Source organism: Triticum aestivum, chromosome 2D, assembly GCF_018294505.1.
Source record: "Triticum aestivum cultivar Chinese Spring chromosome 2D, IWGSC CS RefSeq v2.1, whole genome shotgun sequence".
Classification (NCBI taxonomy): Eukaryota; Viridiplantae; Streptophyta; class Magnoliopsida; order Poales; family Poaceae; genus Triticum; species Triticum aestivum.
Genome location: NC_057799.1, coordinates 310,025,171 through 310,034,739, shown reverse-complemented (window position 1 = coordinate 310,034,739; position 9,569 = coordinate 310,025,171).

The following is a 9,569-nucleotide window of genomic DNA, read 5'->3' as shown; positions in this document are numbered from 1 at the left end:
AATTGGCCGTTTCTACCCCGTGCGTTAAAGTCATTCACGGGCCATAACTGGAGCGGCCCCACCACTATTGGCTTTACACGACACGCGAGGAAACCGGAAACTGGCCCGGGATCAAGGCTAATGAAGAAGCAAAGAAGACCTCAAGAGACCAGCCCCTTCAGCAACCCTCACATGTGCACTTATTAGGCCCTACCCCGACGGTGCTCGGCAGCGCATTCGGGGCAGGCCCGGGGGCTTCTATTGGTGCAACAATCCCTGGGTCTGTTGCCCAGACTGTGCACAAGCACAGGAACAAGATTGAAGCACCGACCCAAATCAGAGTGCAATAGACCAAGAGATTCGGAGGACCAACATGCAGATCAGAGGGACCAAGATCAAGCCAGAGAAGCAGGATTTCGTCAAGAGAAAAGCCTCCCTTGTCGGGCTAGCGAGCCCGGCAAGGGGCGAGGCCACCCCCAGAAACAGACAACCAAAACGCCCCGACAGGTAACGGAGGCGCGTGGCGCGGGAGAATATATAGCAGCCACCCTACCACGACCCACGTCATCGATCAGTGCGGTGTCAAGCCGTGAAGTGATTAAGTGGCAGCCATTTGCCACATGGCAGCCATTTCCTACAGGAGAAACCCATAGACGACACCCGTCCTACGACGTGTCAAGCGAACAGGCGCCACTACAAAAAAAGACACATCCGTGACATTTTGGGCCGAACGAATTTTTTTCTGTCATACTTATGACACTTCTATGACGATAATTGTGACAAAACCCGGTATCATCATTGATGTGGTGGGGTCCTACTTCTATGACAAAAAATCATGACAGAAAATGGGCTTTTCGTACTGGGCGGGCCGGAGATGCAGCTGCATGACATTCTTTGGGCCGTCCATGACGGAAAAAACCATTGTAGAAGCAAGGGCGAGGAAAATAGGGGTGTTCCCGGTTACGGTGGGTGGTCGGGGCCGAGCGATGTGCGTTTCTCTCGTACACGCACGCCCGTGGGTGCGAGGCGTTGGGCTCTAAGTGAACCCGAGCGATTGCACTGCAGGCTACGAGTTACTGAACCTGAGCGATCGATCGATGGCTGTTAACTGAACCCGATCGAGCGATTCCTTCGCTACTGCTGCTAACTGAAGCCGATCGATGCTGCCTCTGGATGAACAGTGAGCGTTGCTGGGGGGGTTTGGATGAACAGTTCCTGGTGGGGGTGGATGAACAGGACCCCGTGGTGTTGCCTCTGGATGAACAGTGAGCGTTGCTGGGGGGTTTGGATGAACAATTCCCGGTGGGGGTAGACAAACAGGACCCCATGGTGTTGCCTCTGGATGAACAGGACCCTGATCGATCGAGCCGGTTGGGGCTGGATGAACAGGACCCCATGGAGGGCTGGATGAAGAGGACCACCCCGTGGAGGGCAGGATGAACAGTAGACGGTGGAGGGCTGGATGAACAGTAGCCCATGGAGGGGTGGTTGAACAGGAGCCCGTGGAGAGGGCTGGTTGAACAGTAGCCGGTGGAGTAGAGCGCGGTGGAGGCTGGATGAACAGTCGCAGGTGGAGGCTGGAGGAGGTTAATGGTGGATGAACAGTAGCCCGTGGAGGCTGGAGGGGGTCGACGGTGGAGATGAATAGTATCCCGTGGAGTCCCGTTTTGCGGTACGCCACACCCCTCCCGATGAACAGGACCCCTGTTTCGACCGTAGCGCTCCAACACAAGTCTGTTTCCTCTGTTTTGCGGTACGCCACACCCCTCCCGATCAACAAGACCCCCGTTTCGACCGTAGGAGGTCCGTTTCCTCCGTTTTGCGGTACGCCAGACCCCTCCCGATGAACAGGATCCCGTTTTGACCGTGGCCGGTCGAACACAAGGCCGTTTCCTCTGTTCTGCGGTACACCAGGCCTCGTTTCCATCCGCTGTTCCGTCCAAGCCGGTTGGCTCCCACGCGTTCCGTTGCCTCCCAATGAACACGACGCATTCCGTTGCCTCCCCATGAACACGACGACGATGCAGTTTCTCTGTTCCGACCGAGCCATGTACACGAGCCCTGGCCGTACGTATGCGTGAGTAGGCGTTCGAGACCCTGCCCGTATGTACGTACGTGGCCATATTTTCTTTCTTGCAGACTGGCCGCTGTACGTACGTGTACATGCTACGTGCGCGCCTCTACTATGACACGTGTGTGCCTCTACATCGACCAGTATGTAGTACACGTTCGCGACCAGAATGACACGCTACGTACGCTTCGACCAGGTGGGTCCCGACTGTCAGGCACTTCCTTGCCTGCGAAGATGTAGCTGGTGGGTCCCAACAGTCATGGGGGCGAATCATTTTTTTGCCCGGACGAACTTCCTTGCGTGCGAAGATGTAGCTGGTGGGTCCCAGCAGTCAAGGGGAAATGTTTTTTCGCGAAATACGGTGGCCCGTCCGGTGGGTCCCCGCTGTCAGGTGGAGGAATAATTATTTCGCGCGTAATAAGGAGGCACTTCCTTGCCGCGGCCGTGGACCCAGCTGTCAGCATCTCCATGTACAGTCCACATCCGATGCAAGCCGTTCCTTGACCACGTTGACCATGCTGCGCCGAGAGCACCAGGGCGGTGGACGACGGTAAGGCCTAGGAAGGGGACAACGCGGAGCCGGGTAAGACGCGACAGTGGAAGCCTGCGCGGAGAGGAGTACGAGGGTTCACTGGTTCGGCTGCGGTGTGAGGCTGCCGTCACCGTAGAATAACAGGGGGTGTGGGTGAGTGGAGGGATGGCCTGACCAGCGGTGGGAGTAGTAGGGGACGGTGAGGCCTCCGCGGCAGCACAGCCGGCCACGGGAGGCAAGAGCACGAGGCACGACCGGCGCTGGTTTGGGTGGCTGGAGCAAGAAGACCAGAGGTTGAAGAAGCATGGCCGTTGGATGGACATCGTACGGTCACTGGAGCTAGAATCGTGCATATTGACTAAGTTGACAACGCGCTCCGTCCCCATCAACTTAGTAGGCCCACAAGTCAGCCTGCCACTATGCTGGGTCCCAGCTAATAGGGGGAGTATTCATTTTTTTTGTGCGTAATAAGGAGGCACGTCCTTGCGTGAGAAGATATAGCTGGTGGGTTCGAGCTGTCAGTGGCGGTAACGTTTTTTCGCGAAATACAGAGGCCCTTTCGGTGGGTCCCAAATGTCAGGTGGATGAATCATTATTTTGCACGTAATAAGGAGGCATTTCCTTGCGTGCGGCCGTGGACCCAGCTGTCAGCCTCTCCACATACAGTCCACTTCAGATGCATGTTGGTCGTTGACCACGTTGACCAGGCCGCGCCGAGAGCACCAGGGCGTGGACAACGGCGAGGCCTAGGAAGGGAACGACATGGAAGACTCGGCAGTTGTTTCCCACGCGGAGGGGAGTACGACTGTACGAGGGTTTACTGGTTCATCCGCCGTCCCCGGAGAATAACAGCAAGTGTGGGTGAGTAGAGGGATGGCTAGGCCAGCGATGGGAGTACGGTGGGGCGGTGAGGCCTGCGCGGCAGCATAGCCGGCCGCGGGAGGAGGGAGCAGGCAGTCCCGCCAGCACTTGTTTGAGCGGGTGGAGCAGGAAAAGCAGAGATTGAAGAAGCACGACAGCCGTTGGATGGACATCCAACAGTCACTCACTCGTGTGCATTATTTCTAATAATGTACAACCCATTTGCTAATTCTTAAGAATTTTTTTGGAGCCCATCTTCTTTTTGTTAGCATTAAACCCCATATTGTGGCCACGGTTAAAAAGTATACGAATGTTTTGCATATTTCGGTGCGGTCAACTATTTTTAATCCCGAAATATCGATTCACTTTCAAACTATTTTGAAAAATAATTTATATAAATATAAAATCCAAATAATTGTCCATGCATAAAAATCAATGGAATTTAAAATCTTTTAATGAAAAAATTGAAACTAATTCCCGGTTCGATGTGTTTTAAAAATGTACAGCCCATTTCTGGGCAAACCAAATGAAACTCTCCTCGTCTTGAAAGATTTGCAGCCCGGCAGGGCTGATAAAGCAAGTAGGCCTCGTTTGGGTATTTCTTAAAAAAATAGAACTAGGCTAGCCATTTTCAGCAAAAAAAACACAACTGCGCTCATGATGTGGTAAACATAAATAAAACCCTGGCTAGACGGGCCACAGCCCCGCACAGCCCCGTTGTTACCCTGATCCGTTGCTAAAACTAGTATAAATAACAACTGCTTGTTCCTCAAAAAAACTGCGTGACCTGCTGGGTCCCAGGTGTCAGCCGCTCGTAGTGTAATTCTCTCATTTATTGACTACGTTGACAATGGCGTGAGCCCCAGATGTCAAACCATTAGGAGGAACCATACTTGCTTGCGTACTGCCATGACGTTGGTGGGTCCCTACTATCATCCTCTCCACGTACAGTCATCTCCTTGTTCCTCTCGGTTGTTGACGACGTTGACAACGCAAGAGGGCGGCGCACCGTGCACGGCGAGCGAACCAAGGCCGCAAGGCGGAGGATGACGGCGAGGCCTCGGACGGAACGAACAGGAGCCATGGAAGATGCGCCGGTCCAGTCGTAGGCGGAGGGGAGTACGAGGGTTGACTGGTTCGGGTGCGGGTGCGTGTTGGGGCTGACGTCGCCGGAGAATAACAGGACGTGTGGGGGAATAGAGGGAGGGACTGGCCAACTTTGGAGGGTACATATGGTAGGGCGGCGGAGGTGCAGCCAGCCATGGGAGGCGGGAGCAGGCGGAGCCGACGGGGTGGTTTGGTTTGGGTGGCTGGAGGAAGAAGAAGACAAGAGATAGAAGATACACGACACATGTTGGATGTCACTCCAACGGCTGGTAGGCAGAATCGTTTGTTGACTGGCTAGTAAGTCGACACCACCTTGGATAGGCTATTTCCTCGCGGGTCCCAAATGTCAGAATCCAAATCTATCATGGTCATGCAGCCCTTCCTATGAAAATTTACAACCCATTTGATGTGCTAGTTGGAAATAAGTTTGTGGGTGCTGGTGGGTGTTAATCACTTGGCTTCTCTAATGCACAGTGAGCTCAAGCAGCCGGCGAGAGTGATGCTATTTCCCTTGGTTGGGATTTGTTAGTTGTTACAATATTTCACTCTAAATTGAACGACTGGCAAGCCATTTGCCTTGCTTCAAAGAAAATATGACAGTCACAGCCCAGTTGAAAGAGGCAAGAACATCTAACTCCAGCTTACAAACTCTACAAAAGCACGAGGGTTAATTGTTTATCAAGTTTACAAAAAAACCCAGGTTGAAAAGGGCAACAACATCTAACTCCAGCACTGTTTTTGGCAGTCACAGTCAAATGGATCGGTCAGGTCCATAGAATGAACATCCTGGGTCGTAAAATTTACTGGATTATGACCACAATATGTTGTAAACAGAAGCCCGGCACGTTCAGAAGCTCTTTTGCCCACCTGAAACTCCTTTTTTTGCTCTTCCACATACCCATCCGTCAAAACCATGCTGCTGATAAACTTAAGCCTAATGGACAATAGTAACCTCGCATTCAGCAGGAAGAATGTGACAAATCTAGTGTTTGCACGGTTGGCTACATATCGTTCTAGCATTATTGTCTTCAATCGAATCTCATAAGTGAGAAAATCCCGATGCTTACGAATCCACCGATTGGTTATAACTTTCTTACCCCGTCATGTTGCCTAAATAGACATGAAGATTGAAAACAGTTAAGGTCTAAAAAAAGAGTGTCGAAAGAGCAACAGCTGAACGGTTAATTCTAGTACACTATATGCGGGCTTCCAATGTGCGTGAAATTATCACCTTTATATACAACATGTCCAGACATGGAAAGCATTGCAGCAAGCCAATAATCTTGTTCAGATCAAAACTATTCATTTGGATATATAAGATCTTGATAGAATCCAGCACCATTGATAGGCCATCCATGGAGAAAGTCTTCATTGAGCATAGAACATAATATTAGTACAAAATGTGTACTCCAAGATGACATATAACTTATGCGCAGAAATTTAAAATGCAGCTTATGGTTACAAGTGTAGATGATAATGTAAAGTACCTGAAGAACTGTGGAGCCAAACACCATATTGAAATGAGCACAGAGATCATGTATTACACCCAAGGTCTCCAGTTCAGGCGCATAGAGGACAATTATTTGCAACGGTGAATAACTAGAATCAAGGATCAACCTTTGAAGTGAAGGGGCATCTAGGATGATGAGCTGCCTTCCGTCAAAACAAATTCCAATTCTTACAAGGTTAGGCGACTTTATTTGGAGACAACCGATTCTAACTGTGAAAACAAGCACCAAGCACTCCAGGGCAGGGCAACTGGAGTGGATGATGCTGTGCAATGAGGCCTCCGATATACGAACCCGCACAAGTGAAAGTTTCTTGAGAAATGGGAGTCGAAGGTTTAGTACCAGATTGTCTAGTAGGTCGCACAGCGCAAAGGTGGCGGTGTGGAGAGAGGACGAAAACCATGAGATGGACATCGGTGCTGAGGGCACAGGTAGATGGCATTCGGTATCTGGTAGGTGATTTCCAGGGGAATAGTAGAACTCAAGCAGCTATAGTTCTGTGAATTCAGGGGATTTCAGCCAGGCATCCACCATGCAGGGCGGGGTCACCGCTTCTACGGGTTCTTGGGATCCGGTGGGGGCGGGGTCGCCGCTTCTCCCCGCGCTGCCGTGTGCGGGATCTACAACAGGCGTCGCCGCTGGCGGGAGCCTCATCTTCTTGGCGCTGGGGTCAGCCGACTCCATTTTCCTCGAGGGCGTCGCGTCGCGCTCACGGATTTGAGCAGAGTAACGAATGATGAGCCTAGTTGTAGTGCGAGTGAAGAAGAAGGGGAGCTGGGGTTTTTTATAGTAGTGAAGAGGGGAGCTGGGGTTTTATGTAGGAGTGAGGTGAGGAATTTGGGGGGTACGAGTGGAGCGAGCTGACATGAGGTGGGTGGGAGTGAGGAGGAAGAAGAACACCCAGGTTTGTTTGGGGGGCGGTGTGCTTGGTGTGGGTAGCGCCTCTCATTCAGTAAATATATGGACTATTGAATTGATTTTACTATTTACTAGGGTGGATGGGCTGTTTTGTCTTGGGCCCAGAGAAACAATTACTACTAGTACAGTGGAGACACTCTACAGCTACCCAGAAAAACAATTACTACTAGTATAGTGGATGCAATACCGCTTCTGGCTCCTCCTAGGTCATCGAAACGTCTCCCTCTACTGACTGCCGTTATACTTTTGTTCACCGACATGCAGGCCATGCAGCGCGCGGGCCCAAATGCCATCCACCAAATTAGAAGGCAGTATGTAGGCGGAGAGTCACCCCGGTCGTAGCGCGGCAATAACGAGCCGTCGTATCACAAAACCCACCTCCCCGCAGTCTAAGTTTGACGGACGAAGCAACCATCATTTCACTGTTCGCTGAATCCCCTTCTCCCTCACCGTCTTCAAGAAAGGCAACACTCGCATCTGCCACTGTTCTTCTCTCCCAACAAAGGGAAGGTACGCGGATCCGTGATGTTGGTATATTTTCATTCAGAGAAAAAAAGAACTTTTGCAAAGCAGTAACCGATCCTCACTCTCTTTTTCGTTTCATTGTCATTGCGATTGTGTTTTCCTTTCAGTGGTCTCCTAGTATTCGTCAGTTTCATGATGGACCAAGGAGAACCAGGCAAAGATCTGCCGATATTGGAGCAGAGCGGGAGGCTGATCCCCATGAGACAGAGAGCTCCAAGAAGATGAAGGCAGCCACCGAGCCGACCCCAGATACGCTCACGGCCACTACTGGGATGGTCAACACCCCGTTTGAGGTTACAACCCCCGTGGCACTGCAGGAGCAGTTTTCCCCCTTCGAGGATGTGTCCCCCCCCACTGAGCTGCCCAAGGTGATTTTCTTCTTTGCCGATCTCGATTGTGGTTTTTCATCTAAGTATGTGGTGATGAATAATGCAAAATTTTATTAGCTTCGATGCCATGCTATACATAGTGGTTTAAATAACTTGTGTTTCTTATACTAGAAAGTAATTCAGAATTTGTCTCTGTTTCAATTAGAGCCCTGATGCAGACAAGGATTGTGTGGTTGTACAAGTCACTCGCTATGAGGCAGATGACCTGAATATACGCACTGGGAAAACAGAGTTTTTTGGCTGTTGGATCATGGAAGCCATTTGCGCTTATACCAATGAAGAGTTGTATTCCAGCCTCACTGTTGTCAGGCGTGTTGTCCAGGGTGTCCAGAAGCACAAGAAGTTCAAAGCTACTCCTTCGTTTGTGAGGCATACTATTCTTGTCAAGCTTACGCAGGAAGATGACATGGCATGCCTCCACAAACAAGTTTATGAGTGGCAAGGCCACAAGGTTGTCTTCATGAAGGTTCACAGGATTGAGCTGCTGCCGGACATCCTCGATGATGTTCATGGCAAGGTCCGTCTTGTGTCCAGCCCAAATTAGATCGAGGCATGAAATACTTGCCCCAGCTAGTTTTTAATAGTAGTTTGGGTTCTGTCTAATTATTCGAACCTTGCCTGTTATCGAGCCCTCTAGGGCTAGTACTCTATTTGAATCCGTCTATGGGAACTGCTGCTACTTTTGTGTGCCCATGAATCATCGTAATTGTTGCCGAAACAGATGCCTCCTCACTAGTTTTATCATACGAGCAGTATGTGTTTTGATGAAATAGAGTACTCCTTTGAGAACTGTGCGCCGACGTATACATAAGTACTTGTAAATACTGTTGGTGCTACCCCACTTGTAAGCAGTTGTGCAAAACACGGCACATTGGTTCAGTTCGCTTCAACACTAGGCTATCGACCAGCTAACAATCAACAATCTGCTGTCTAACATATAAGCAACTATGTATGTTTTTACAGTGGTTCATGCAATTAAGTGAGGCCACAATGTAAATTCCAATCGTTCACACGCTAGTCCAGCGTTCATGTGGAACACTCACATTAAACTCGGCTTCATAAAAACTTGAAAAGCATAAGTTCAGCAATTTTATACATCTCAATGATTCATAGAACGTAACAAACATATACTAGTTCACAGCAAAAGACAAAGTTGTGAGAAGGTTTACAAATCAGGATAATCAAGCAAGGCTTCTCTGAGCAAAGGGCCTCCCGGCAGGCTTAAATTTCCTGGAGTTCACTCTGGTTTTTTCTTGTTGCCACCATCCAGGGTTAGGTTCTCTCATTCCAGAATAACCAATTATAATTGTGTTCTCAGCTGGAATGCTGAATTGAACCATGTAGTGTACTGACCAGCTGAAATTCTTGTGCATTCCGCTAAATTTAAGCACCGCTATTTGTAGAAATAAGCAGAACACAATGCCTCTTGTCTACGCACCTGTCCAAAAAACCACCGTGCAGCCATGCCATCTAGTCCTTGATACATCTCCAACGTATCTATACTTTGTGAAGTATTCATGCTATTATATTATCCATCTTGGATGTTTTATGGGCTTTATTATGCACTTTTATATTATTTTTGGGACTAACCTATTGACCCAGAGCCCAGTGCCAGTTCCTGTTTTTTCCCTTGTTTCAGTGTTGCGAAGAAAAGGAATATCAAACGGAGTTGAAATGGA